Source organism: Meriones unguiculatus, chromosome 7 (genome assembly GCF_030254825.1).
Source record: "Meriones unguiculatus strain TT.TT164.6M chromosome 7, Bangor_MerUng_6.1, whole genome shotgun sequence".
NCBI classification, from domain to species: Eukaryota; Metazoa; Chordata; class Mammalia; order Rodentia; family Muridae; genus Meriones; species Meriones unguiculatus.
The window spans coordinates 89,234,597-89,248,703 of NC_083355.1; the positions used below are offsets into that span (position 1 = coordinate 89,234,597).

General features: G+C 43.6%; 1 long non-coding RNA gene across 1 annotated transcript; it reads right to left on the reverse strand.

Annotated features, from left to right (window-relative positions):
- Nucleotides 1-618: 618 nt before the first annotated feature.
- Nucleotides 619-13,689, reverse strand: LOC132655272 (uncharacterized). The gene is made up of 3 exons (XR_009593025.1): nucleotides 13,660-13,689; nucleotides 9,985-10,125; nucleotides 619-4,900 (listed from the first exon to the last, which is right to left on the reverse strand). It is a non-coding gene; the product is annotated as an uncharacterized LOC132655272 (long non-coding RNA).
- Nucleotides 13,690-14,107: the final 418 nt, after the last annotated feature.

Consider the following 14,107-nt stretch of genomic DNA (forward strand, 5'->3'; position numbering starts at 1 on the left):
CAGGATAGTCACCAGCCAACAAATAAAGACTTTCTATTAGCTTAAACCCATGTCTAAACAGTCTTCTCTGGTAAATAATTCACAATACTCATACTTCCTGCTTTGGGCACATGAAGAAGAAGCTCAATTGAACTCTAAAACAGAAAATCTGGGCCTGGAGGTATAGCTCAGTGGTAAACTCTTGGCTATCCAGAGTTTAATTGGCAATACTACAAATAATCATAAATAATAATTAATAATATTTGTTTAAGCTTATAGAATTTTCTTTTTAAAATATTTATGTATTTTTGTTTTATGCATATGAGTGTTTACGTGCATGTATGTATTGCATCGTGTGTATATTTGGTGCCCATCAAGGCCAGAAGAGGATGTTGGATCCCTTGGAACTGGAGATACAGACAGCTGTGAGCTGCCATGTGGTGCTGAGAACTGGACACAGGCCATCTACAAAAGCAGCAAATGCTCTTACGTGCTGAGCCTTACATTTTCTCTCCAGCCTAAATTTTAATTTTTAACTAATCTTTTAAAATAAAAGCAATACAAAAGAGCACATAAAACAAATGCAGAGTTTAATAAGTTATCATGAGAATGAGGTTAACATTCTTATAACCCACATCAAAATCAAGAACAAGCACTTGGCTAGGTACTCCAGACCCCCCTGCGTGTATCCTGGCCTTATCATATTCTCCCTTCCTAAGAAACGACTGTCCTGGAGCATGACCTTGTATTTTGATAGCAGTACAAGTCCTCAGGCTCTGTCAAGGAACTCCACAGGGTGGAATGTGGCGCCCAGAAACTCATATGCTAAGAAATCTAAGCCTGGTGCGGTGGTGCACGTCTGTAATCTCAGCACTCAGGAGGCAGAGGTAGGCGGATCTTCCTGAGTTCGAGGCCAGCCTGGTTACAAAGCAAGTCCAGGACTATTACACAGAGAAACCCCATCTTGAAAAACCAACCAAAGAAATCTAGCATGTAATTCTCATGCGTGCTTAAAGTTTGAGAGCCACTGTTGGTAGTACTCAGTTCCTTGTGTTTTTATGTTTTATGTCTTTGAATCTCTTTAACTTTGAAGTTCTCTGTACCAGCACCCTCTTTCCTCACGCTTTATCTGCAAGGGAGCCCAGGCTCTGTAACTGCCCAATTTCTCCCAGTTTGGACATTGCTGATTGTTGACTCACGATACAGTTCAGCAGATTCCTCTGTCCATTGTGTTCTCTGCAAATTGGCAACTGGGTCCAGAGGCTTAATTGGATTTCAATTTGACCTCATTGGCAAGACTACAGCTATGTTTCTCTCCCATCAAGAGGCACACAATATCCACTTGTCACTCTTGGGGAAATCAAAAGTCCTAGCTAGCGCTTAGCCTCATTAACTCGTTGGGGGTCACAAACAGTAATATCCAAATCCTGCTATTTGTTCTTCACTTATAACTTGAACAGTATTCATATAGAACTGTTTTTCCCATCCACATTACATACAAGTTTCATAAAGGTTTCCTTTAGAGAGAAATGATATCTCCACATCACAGTGGGAACTCTAGTGGAGCTCACTTTGACTGGATAAACATTGGTTTTAGACATAAAAAAAATATTTATTTTATTTTAAGGTGTGTATATGAGTGTCTGGTATTATATAACAAATTACTTCAAGGCACACTTTATTTATTTGGTTTGTCAAGATAGGGTTTCTCTGTGTAGCCTTGGCTGTCTTGGAACTCTATAGACGAGGCTGGCCTCAGACTCACAGAGATCTTCCTGCCTCTGCTTCTTGAGCCTTGAGCCATCACCGCCTGGCGAGGTATAATTTTCTAAAACACTATTGCCTCAAACAATAGTTCCCATGGGCCAAGAATCCCAGACTGGCATATGTGGATGGTTTAAATTAGGGTCTCCTGTGAGGTTGTGATCAGCCAGGCTGCAGTTATCTGAAGGCTTGGCAGGACTGGAAGATTAGCCCCCTAATCTGAGCCAGTTGATGCTGGCTGTTGGCAGGACCTCGTGGACCTTCCCACAAGGTTATTTGAATGTCCTAGTGACATGGCAGCTGGCTTCCTTAAGAGAAGGTGACTCAAAAGAGCATGGCAGAAGCCACCATGATTTAAAGAAAGAAAATCACTCTACTGGGTAGTTCTTATTGCCAGCTTGACACAACCAAGATGAGGGAGGCTCAGTTGAGGGATTGCCCTCATCAGATTGGCCTGTGACCATGTCTGTAGGGAATTATTGTTGATTGATGAGGGAGGGCCGGACCATTTTGGGTGTTATTTTTGAGTTGTATAAGAAAGCAGGCTGATCACAGAACAGAGGGAGCAAGCCAGTAAGCAGCATTCTTCCATGGTTTTTGCCTCAGTTCCTGTCCTGATTTCTGTCACTAATGGCTTGTATAGGCCAAAATAAACCCTTTCCTTTCTGCAACAGCTACTTTTGTATTACAATGATTAAAAACACCGTGACCAAGGCAACTTATAGCCGAAGGGTTTATGTGAGCTTATGGTCCTGGAGAGATAAGAATCCATCACCATCACTGGGAAGAGGCAGGCATGGTGACCACAGCAGCATGATGACAGTCCACACCTTGACTATTAAACATGCAGCCAAGAACAACCTGGGAGTGGGTGAGAGGTGAAGCTCTCAAAGCCCACCACAACATCCTCCATACTTCCTTCAGCAAGGCCACACCTCCGAAGCCTCTCCAAACGGTGCCACAAACTTCGGTGCAAGTGTTCATATGCCTGAGACTATGGGAATGTTCGTCGTTCAAACTTCCTAAGTTTCTTCTGATTTTGGCGTTATCTTGGCAACAGAAAGCAAACTTGGACAGTGTATGTCATGTGATACTTCTGGCCACCCATGTGGAGTTTGGCTTCTAGCTTATCTTCCTTTCTCCTATAGCAGAGGCTCTTTCCTTCACAATTAGAATTGTAGGAATTAGAAAATCTCATAATTGCCCACTTGTTTTAATCTTAGTTCAGGCCTTCAGAGAAGCAAGCATCAAGGCAGCATTAAACATGCACTAGGTTTTGGACGGGAAGTCTGGGCCACGGAAAGGAAAGGGGGCCAGCATCACAGGGATACAAGGCAAGTCTCACAAAACTAACTGGAAAAGCAAAGGGGCTGAGTAGGCAGAGCCTCAGACTGTGGCTGAGTGTATAGACTGCTTTTTTCTAGACAAGGGGAGACTCCTTCAGCCAAGGCTGCCTGAGGTACATGTCCTAAGGCCAACGGGAATAGCTCTGCAGTCCAGCTCCCTCTGTGCTCACTGGTGGCTGATAGCAGCCGGGTGGGACGTGGCCTCTATGCAGTGGTAGCCCAGCCCGGGGGGGGGGGGGGAGGTAGATCCAGAAGATCTAAGTTTGGGCTGTCAATCGATTATGCCTTTGGAAGGCGGAGGTCAGAAGTACATTTCCCTGTGTCCTACATCATTTTGTTATGATACACAATAGACCCAGGCTGATAGTACGAACATTACCGCCAGTAAGATCACTGATGAGCCAGAATGTCTTCACAGACTCTACTTCTGTATTTACAGAAGAGTGACATAGTGATTGTATGTTGTCATGTTCTGTTTCTTTTTCCCTTCATTCAAGACGTCCGTGTTTTATAAACCTTCTATCGGGTTAAAATTATACATGCCCATCCCCTCTACTGTGTCACTTGCCCTTATCATAATCCGTTAAGCTGATTTCAGCATGTCCCTTTATATTTGCGAGAATATCAGACATCAGACATTTAGGACACAGACTGCTTCCTTAGCTGTGCTACAGTAAGTAAACCGTGAAGAGCTCTGCCCCTGAGCTTGTTAGTCAGCCAGCCTCTGACTTGATGAGCTCCAGGCCAGCGGGATGCTCTGTCTCAGAACACGGGGTGCTCCCGGGAAGACATTCACCACTGTCTTCCAGCCTCTGTAAATACAAGCACACGTGTGCACACTAGCCTGTTTACCCATGAATATACACCCCGAGAGCTATGACCCCGAGGGTTCTGACTTCATCTGGGAATCCAGAGCCCTAAATAGACAACCTGGAGGAGTGACATCTCGGAAGAAACAGCAATCCTTCAACCCAGTGCTGGGGCAATTTACATTCTAGAGCCCAACATGGGCCCAGTGTGGATTTTTAAAGCTGAAATAGAAGACTTTGAAAATGTACAGGAGCAGGGTTTTAGGTTTTTTTGGTTTGGTGTTATTTAGTTAGTTAGTTAGTTAGTTTGTTTGTTTGTTTGTTTTGTACAATCATGAACATCAGGAGAGTGTGGTGTCAGGGGCAAAGCGTAGGTCAACCCTTCTGCTATTAGAAATACTTCAGCGGGAATGATTAAGAAGCATTACTCATATATATACATGTACATAAACTCAGACATTGAGGGGAAATTTAGTTTAAATAACAATAAGTGCAGATTCCTAAAGGTGCTAGGGCCTCAGAGTAATTGTTCTAGAAGCACACACTTTCCTCTGGGCGCTGTGTCTTCCCTCGCCCTCCCGGTTCACAGTCCCCGAGTTGTCACACTACAAAATGGCTCTGTAAATTCGTTAAGTATACAGAGAGAAAACCAAGCAAACGCACAATCCTGAGGAGAATCCCATTAAGATTCCCAGGAAGAAAGGCCAAGATTCTCTCTGTGTCATAGAACCTTCTGGTGATTCACCCATGATGAATATATTCGAAGGATTTCTTTGGCTTTTGCTATATGAGAACCTCCAATTACTGCTTGCCCACTTCCTCCACATCCCCTGGAAACATGACACTGGCCTTGTGGATGCTGGTGACCTGGGTTTTCTGTGTTCACCAGAGAACGCCGTGGGAAAGGCACACTGGTGGGCAGGCGGGGCAATGCTCCTTCTTGCAAAGAAGTCCATGTTGAGTGTGTCCATAACTATTCCTGGTCCAAGTCCCATCTTGGCCCTTAGATTTAAGGAGAAGGATAAAAAGCAAATGGGTGGCTGGCTTTGCCTCCTGATTCCTCCTCTGGGCTCTACTTTTCCCACTCAAACCAAACACCTCCCACCTGTCAAGGAAAAAAAAATCTGGTGTTAAAATATAATCAGACTTGTAAAACAGAACATGGGGTGATTATTTTAATTACAAGATTTTTCTTTCCTTTTCCAAAAGGAGCATTTGCCAATGGATTCCTTTAAATAAACCAATCCCTTGCATGTTCAAGAGGAGTCATGATTGACAACAGCATGACGCATAGGAGAGCATTTTTGGTAACACAACCCATACGTGTCATTTGGGTCGCCTTGCTGGATGAGGACAATGGTGAGCCAAGGCCACATTAAAACAGTATTTCTAGAACCAAAATGGAACAAAGTCATCCTTGAATGTTTAACGTCTGGAGCAAGTGATCTAAAGCTGAGTCCTTTTTGTCTCTTCTGCAGCCAATGTTTGCTTGGTTAGGTTTGCCCTACCGCTCTTTCCAGAGATACAGAGCTAAGTGAAGGTTAAGCTCCCGGAGTCAATTGGCTGGAATTAAGGCTCAGGTACCTAGTTGCCAGTTCTATTACTTTGGAGGAGTTATAATTTCATCTCTTTAAGCCTCTGTTTTTCTCATCAGGAAAAGGGATTGACATGAGCATTAAGTACAATAACATATTAAATATGATCTGTAACACCCTGTCTGCCTGCTACATACTAAGTTATTAGCTGCTATTAATAACTGCTAGATGAACAGGATGCCGTTCCAATGCCCAGGAAATAGGGGAACAGATGTCTTGTTCTATTCTAATTACATGATCCACAAACGAGGCAAAGGCTCAATGCACAGCTTCTAATTATCCAGTTAGCACGGAAGAACAATCTATATTAGATTAAATTCCAACCCGCTACTTTCAGCTAATATTGCTTTACACGTCTAACACTCCTTTTTCTGCCATTCATCCAGCTCATCATTCTCCACTGGGCACAAAGGTCAGAAAATTCTTCCGAGTGACTCAGTGGAGATATTTGTTAATTAAAATCAGATCATCTTCTTTAAGTGAGATATCAAGCGCTTTTCTTGGCCTGGAACAATTGGAAACAATTGTTGAATTTTGCTTTTTAAAGGTGATCTCTGCTGTAACACACAGCAGTGGTTCTGATCAGCAGCTCAGCTCCCACCAAAAGCCTGCGAGAAATGCAGATTCCCAGGCCCCACTCAGTGTTACTAGAGCACAGTAATACAGGGCTGAAGAAACCCTCGGGGGCAATAACAATCTATCATACGGATGGCACGCCACCCGCTGTGTTCCCAGCGGACATCACTAATGAGACCTCGAAACTCTTCTCCACACGGTACCCAGATTCACCACAAATCAATCAGCATTGGTCAGCACTCACTGCTGGAAGGTCTCAATTAAGCATTCCTTCGGTTTCTTGGCTTTCCCCTGCAGAAAGATTATGGCCCTGCCTTAGGAGGACAAGACCCTCAGGACAATATCACCCCTGACATATACAAGCCCGGTTGCCATGGCACATGAAATTTCCCTCAGCAACACAGGCTTAAAGTCTGAAGGGCAGGCTCTCGACAGCAAGCTCAACCTCAATATAATTGCCATTCAAACCCTGTAAAAGCTATGCTAACTGCCCAACTGAAAGAGCATGAAAGGCACCTGCCAGCTACCTATCTATCCCCCAGCTAATTCCAATACGGCAATTTTTATAAAAAGCTAGATCCCGTCAAATTTTACACTCTGTCAACTGATTAACTTTATCTTTCTTGGCTGTGGCTCTTTCCAAAAACAATCAGTCTTGGTTGGGGGAGGAGATTTAAATGATTGTCAATAGGACACTTTTCAACAAGTCAGCTGAAGAAAGTAAAGGAAGAAATTAAACATCTGCAGAATTACATTACTGTACATACTCCAGGACCCTACGAGAACTGGCTATTCTGAGAAATCCGGTAGATTGCAGGATTCCTAGTTTTCTCCTTGTCATTTGTGGGGGAAATGGATGGAATCGGAAAACATCATGTTCTGTGAAATAAGCTGGACTTAGAAAGGCAAATGCCACCTGTTTTCTAGCATGGGAGATTTAGTTAGTTAGTCAATTAGTTAGTTTCTAAGACATAAGGGGCTGGGAGATATCTCAGTAGGTGAAATGTTCACCTTGCAAGCATGAAGACCTAAATTAGATTCTTAGAAGTCAACATTTAAAATGCTAAGCATTATGGCATGTGCTTGTAATCTCAGCTGTAGGGAGGCAGAGACTGGTGGGCTCCTGAAGCTTTCTGTTCAGGCAGCAGAGACCACTTGACAAGTTCCAGGCCCAATATAAGGGACCCTGTTTCAAAATAAAAGGGCAGGGCCTGGCCTAGAAAGATGTTACGTAAAGACAGAAAGGAGAGAACTGGCTCTACAGAATTTCCGTATGTGCGGAGCAGTGCCATGTGTGCCTCTCCCATATCATACAGACAGTAACAATATTAAAATGCTAATAATATTTTAAAACGTGGAGAGCACTGAGAAATAATGCCCATGGTTGTTGTCTGGCCTTCTCATGCACTCACATGCATGCATGGGAACCCGTACATACAAAGTATCAGCACCTATGAACATATATATATATACACACATGCAGAAAAAAAAAATAGATGTGAAGGAAGGTCCTACTCGGGAAGAGGAAAGAAACCAGCTGGAGAAGTAAGGGAGACAAAAAAAAAAAAGAGTAACAGGGTTAAATACAATAAAATGTATGCAAATATCACAATGAAATTGGTTAACTAACACACAGCAAAAAAAAAGGAAGGACATTAATTCTCATCTGCTGGGTGAAGAAAAAGTACTCTGACTCTCAGATGGACTGTTCCTTGGGAAGTGGGCTCCAAGATTGTCATATTGGTTTTCTTCTTTTCTTTTTGTTTGTTTGAGACATGGTTTCTCTGTTCAGCTCTAGCTGTCCTAGAACTCACTGCAGACCAGGCTGGTCTCGAATTCACAGTGATCTGCCTGCTCCCGGCCTCTTGAGTGTTGGGATTAAAGGCGTGCACCACCACTGCCCAGGGACTTGTTTTCTTTTTATTGCATTTCTCCATTTACATCTTCTTGTTGCTGGCGGTGGTGGATTTTTGTGTTGTTCTTGTTTTGGAGGCAGGGTCTCATGTAGGTAGGCTGGCCTTCAACTCACCGTGACTTGGAACTCTTTTGCCTCCGTCTACCAAATACTGGGATTACAGGCATGTGCTCCCATGCCCAGCTTTTTTAATATGGAATATTAGTCATCAGCTCTCAGTATAGATTGTTCATAGAGCATGGGATCAACCTACAATCAGGTTTGCACTGTCTCTTTTTCTTCACTGTCTGCTGTGGTGTTTCATTATTCAATATCAGAAATGTGTGAAGGTTTCTTATTTAAAAATGGAACTTGGGAAAAAAAAAAAAGGGAACCTCCTTTATCTTTGCCCATATTGTCTAATGCATTGAAGTTAACTTGTACAAACCTTCAATGAATGAGGTTGCTTTGCTTCCTCAATAGCATTTCTGACAGATGGCCACCGCTATTAGTGGCAGCAGCTGATATCTTGGGACTTTAAATATTCAAAGAAATTCAACACATATTCATAACCAGCGTTGCTTGCGCTTCGGTGCATGCCGGGAGTTCTCAGCTAGAGAGAAGACTCGCGCTGAAATTAGCTGGGACTATAACTCAATCCAAGCTCCCACTCCAAAGCCAAGAAGTGTAAACTGGAGCGTTGGAAGGCAGAGGGCATCTGAGCGACAGGGAGTGTCAGTCCTTGGGGGTTACAGGCCGGGGACACCTGTTTAGATTGTCGCAAGCTGTGACGGGAATACTGTCCAAAGGATGAGGCTGGCAGAAGCCTGGTGGATTCGTGGTGCTGTTCATGGGTTGACTGTAGTTCTAGTGGGAATCCGGAATGGAAACCAGCTGTCTGAAGGTAGAGATGGCAGCTGTGCTGGGATGCGCATGATGCTGCCTGAAGACTAATTTAACTCCTAAGCAAATCAGACTTTGCCTCTAGGATACAGACGAGCAATTCAGGCTCCGCCATAGTGGATACTATTGCGTGCCCCTCCAGCATCCTGGCTCTTTCCCTTTTGTTCTGGGCAGTCAATATAGCCAGGAGTGAACCCTCAAATAGCTAAGCTAATCATAGCAGTCATGACCCCTGGCATCTTGCCTCCTTTGCAGCCATAACAATGAGGCCAAGCAGAAGCACTTTGGGAAAGCACTTATTTTTCTGCTAAAGGGGCAGGATGGACACAGTGCTTCATCCTTCCTTGACCTGCTTGAAATTTTTGGAATCCATGAAAAATGACCAGCCAAAGCACAGAAATTCCAGTTCTGGTATCACTGATCCATGAAACTAATCTCAGAGGCAATGTATGTCTCTATGTGAGAATTAGCACTCCTGTTCAAGCTCTTGAAAGACACTCCATCGCTCATCATGGAGAGCATTCCTAGCTAATATCCCCCTCCCATGATGGAAAGGGACGTCTCAGCCCACGTCACGTTCAGAGAATAGAGCTGAGCGTACGTGTGCAGAAGATGCAACAGACAGGTCACATTGCGATGGCATACGTAAGCACAGACCTACGCCATGGTCTGATCAGATGCCATTTGAAGACCGTGTGGGAATTAAGGTTAGCAGAGGGTGGTTAGGACATTAGAGATGAAGAGACATTAGAAACAAGAGGCAATAGAGCCCTAGCAAGAAATGTTAATATACAGACTATTCCTATAGCAGGCTAAGGAGCCCGCATACTCCACCCTTACTATTGGAGGCAGCAGTCTGAGGGCTCCAGACTGAGTCATGGCTGATCCCAATCTGTGTTCTAGCTCCTAGCAGTACGATCTTGACAAAGCTCCTAAACTACATTCCTTCCTGATTTCCTCATCCTTAAGGTTGAAGTACCTTTAACACACACCTTGTAACTATGTATAAAAAAATGAATGAAATAATCCATGCAATGAATTTAACTCAGTGTTAGACACAGTGTGGTTTGAATGACACTACCCCCACAGGCTCATACAATTGAATGCTTGGTCCTTACCTGATAGACTGCTCAGGAAGGATTAGGAGGTGTGGCCTTGTTGGGGGAGGTATGGCACTAGGTGAAAGTGCCATGCCATGCCATGCCTGCCTGCCATCATGTTTTCCTCCACATTTCCTGCCATGCTGATCATGAACAAACCTGAAACCGTAAGAAAGAACCCAGTTAAATATTTTCTTTGACAAACTGTCTTGGTCATGGTGTCTCTTTGCAACAATAAAAGAGTAACTAAGCCGCGTGGTGGTGGCTCACGCCTTTAGTCCCAGCACTTGGGAGGCAGAGACAGGTGGGTCTTTGGGAGTTCCAGGCCAGCCTGGTCTACAGATCGAGTTCCTGGACAGTCAGGGCTCTTACATAGAGAAACCCTTCTCAAAAAAAACCAAAACCAACCAAACAAACAAAAAGAGTAACTAAGACACACAGTAAATATTCAATATAGGATAAAGTCAATCGTGGTGGCACACACCTTTAATTCCAGTTTTTGGGAGGCAAAGGCTGTGAGTTCAAGGTCAGCCTGGTCTACGTAGTGAGTTTCAGGACAGCCTGAAACATAAAGAGACAGTCTACATAAAGAGACTTTGTCTAAAAAAAAAAATCATTAATAAAGGATATTTGTGTTATTTTAAGAAGTAGCTAAGTATATGAAATCTAGAGTCAGAATACCTGAGTTCAAATCTTACTGTGATCTTTTACTAACCATATAAACAGGTAACTCTTGGTCTCCTTATCTGTCAAGTGGAGATAGTGATACTACCATCCTTACAGGATGGTTGTGAGAATTCAAAAAAATGGTGTGCGGAGAACACTCACCACGCTTAAACCACAAATAAACACTGCTTAATGCTCTTGGTAGTTGTATACTGAACACTATAAAGAATGTTCTAGACTTATCTCTTGTTATTTTAGTCTCTAAAAACCAACCATAGTGGTGTGCACTATAGTTGCAGCTACTGGGCAGGCTGGGACAGGAGGATCACTTCAGTCATGAGTTCAAGACCAGCTCGGACAGTTGTAGAAAGACCCTGTTTCCAAAAAAAAAAAAAAAAAAAAGATTAAAAGAGGGGCAAGAATTATGATGCAAGAAGAGATGGGGGATGGGAATAACTAGCTGAGGGATGGAAAGTGTGGACAGGACACCACAGAGAAGTTGGATGAAGATGGGCAGTAAGCAATCGGTAGAGTGGGTGTACTGGCTAGAGCGGGGAGGGTAAGGGGACTGCCATTGCACTCCATTTTCAGGAAACTGCTTCATACATACTATTCGTTCTTCCCTTTCCTAGCTAACCTCATAACCCTAGGGCAAATGGAGTATTCCCACAATGCAGTAATTTAAGAAAATTTACCATGTGGAATAGCTTTGGCCCTGGTTTCCCCATTGCCCATCCCAACAAATCTACTGCTATTTCAGGATCATCTGTACAATGCACAATTCAGATGAGACCTAAGCCAAGAATGAAATGTAAAGGAGCTGGCACCAGAAGCCGCTTGGTACTGGATGCTGCATACAAATTATGGTGAACAATGACAAACAAATATGTGCAAAATATAGTTGCTGTCATGGCTGGTTTTGTTTTTGTTTTCTTTTTCTTCTTCTTTTTTTTTTTTTTTTTAGGTAGGGTTTCTCTGTGTAGCTCTTGCTGTCCTGGACTAACTTTGTAGACCAGGTTGGCCTCGAACTCACTAAGATCCATCTGCCCCTGACTCCTAGTGTCCTGGGATTTAAGCATGCGCCACCTCACCTGGTTTGGTTTTGTTTTTCTATGAAATGTAGTTTCTGCTTTTGGAAAGGAATCTATTAAGAGTTTTTTGAAACAAGCAAAGACATTTCTGTTTCTAGGATGAGAAAAACCAGCTTCCAAGACATTAGTGAGAGACTATGTAGACTTGTCCTAAGTCAGTAATCACATGCCGCCAAGCTCATGGCCCACCATTCTCCAAATACCCACAGACATGGGCGCTGGGTCGGGCCTCTTGAGGTCTCCTGGCTGTGTCCGGTTCCCACAGCAGGCCCATTATCATTCAGTAATGACCGCAGAGCTGATGCTGAGACTCCGAGGACTGTTGCCACACACCCTGCTTACACGTCCTGCCACCGGCCTGGAAGCCGGTTCTCTGACATCTCTGTTTAGGCAAAGCTTACACACCCTACATCCTACATCCTGCCTTTCCCCGGTGTGAGAATCCTCACAGATCGCTCCCTCCATTCCACTTCAGCATCACTGTTGGGGACATGCACCTTCCAACGGTTAGACTCCTAGGGTCCCAACTTCTCAGGTCCTAACTACCTTCTTTTTTTCTTTCTTTTCCAGTGTGACTCAGGTGTTCCTGGTGGAGAGAGAAGCAGGGCAGAGCCCACAGACCCACAAGAACCTTGTCACTACAATCCTAACACTCTGTTGCAAAGGTAAGCTTTCTCTCCTTTATGATTGACAAGTTTTCCAAGAGTGGCAGCAGCCTACTTGATTGCCTGGAGTCATTTGGAATTTATCCCACAATCACTAAGCCCCAGCTATGACTTCTTAGCATCAACAGCAGCTGGTCCTCAAAGTTGCCCTCGACGCTTACTTTTTCCTGAAACACCACAGTTCCATATCACAATTTATTTTCATGCCAGGTGCCATTAAATAGACAGACATGAATTATGAGTGACCAAAGATTATCAGACAGTATATTTTAATCTTTTTTTTTTGCTTGAATTATTTTACTAAAATTTATTCTGGATTTCACTAATGTATTGATTTGGGGGTAGAAGTATGGAAAGCTAGGGTAGAAAAAAACTCTGTCATTTGCTGGCTTCTCTAGACTGTGCATTTCCTAATGTCAAGGGGTGTGTTAACCTCTCTGGCCATATACTCTTTACTAGTAGTAGGTGACCAATAGAATATGGAAGTAGTGTGATTGCTGATTTCGGAGCTCAGGCCTAGAGAGAGGTAGTTCCCACTTCCTGCCCCTCTCCAGAAGCAGTGCCTTGAAAGTACAGCTATTCCAAGACTGCCTGGCTGGAAAAGCTAGCCTGCAGTGCAGCAGCATTCAGCCTTTTGTCTGTAGCTGTTAAGGTACAGGTATCTGACTGAAGCCTCCAATCCACCAGCAGGATACTCTCAGGGCAGGAAATTCTCTCTGGGCTCTGGTCCCTCACGGAATCACAGGTTACAATAGTTAGTTTAAGCCTCTGGGATTTAGAGTGATTGATTCATCACACAAGATAAACAAAGAGAACAAAATCCTGGGGAGAGTAGTATCATGTAGATACTCTCCCCTCTCTCCCCAGAGGTCAGCTTACTCTCACCTGACTAGTGTGAGATGGCACCGTTGTGAGCAGGTTTTTGTTTTGTTTTGTTTTGTATTGTTTTGTTTTGTTTTTAATAGCCAGAAGTAGCTAAGAATGCTGTGGCCCATTCTGTGTGCTCTTGGGCAGTGCAGACTAGAGGACCAGACGAAGCTCAGGTCCCGGATCTTGCAAAGAGGATGGTCTTCAGCATTCAGAACCTGAAGAAGATGAAACCCATAATTCTTTCTTCTGGTTACTGGAGCTATCCGCCAGATAGAGGTATGTTGCTAACAGAATGGGCTTGAGTGGAAATGAGGATATGAATTACCCATGCTGATGACAAGTGCAACCACAAGACTAAGTGAAAATTAACACAAGACAGATGCATTCTCTTTCTTTCTCACCTTCATGGTAGATCCAAAGACAAAGCTGTAAAGGAAAAGAAAGAAGTATGGGTGTGAGGAAGGCAGGATTCCAGGCAACGGGAAAGACGGGCCGGCGGAAAGTTAGCTATTCAGTATGCACTTGGAGTTTGGGCTTTAGGGCCTGGGAAACATGTTACTAGTGTTTTCTGGATCTCCCAAATAAAGAATGAGAACAACTCAATAATAAAATAGTGACAAAACAAATAATGGTTTAGTGTGGGAAATCTTGGGCAGGGTGTGAAGAAGTCGTAATATCAGTCCTAACACCCGACAACTGATTTGACTTCCTTTAAATGGTTTCTTGTAAAGTGAGAGCTCTCTGTTCCTTCCATGAAATTACCTGAGTTGATTTGCAGAAGAAGGGACAGAGAGGTAGTGTAGAAAGAAGAGAACTACTAAGCAGCCATCAAGTTGTGCTATCTCTTGA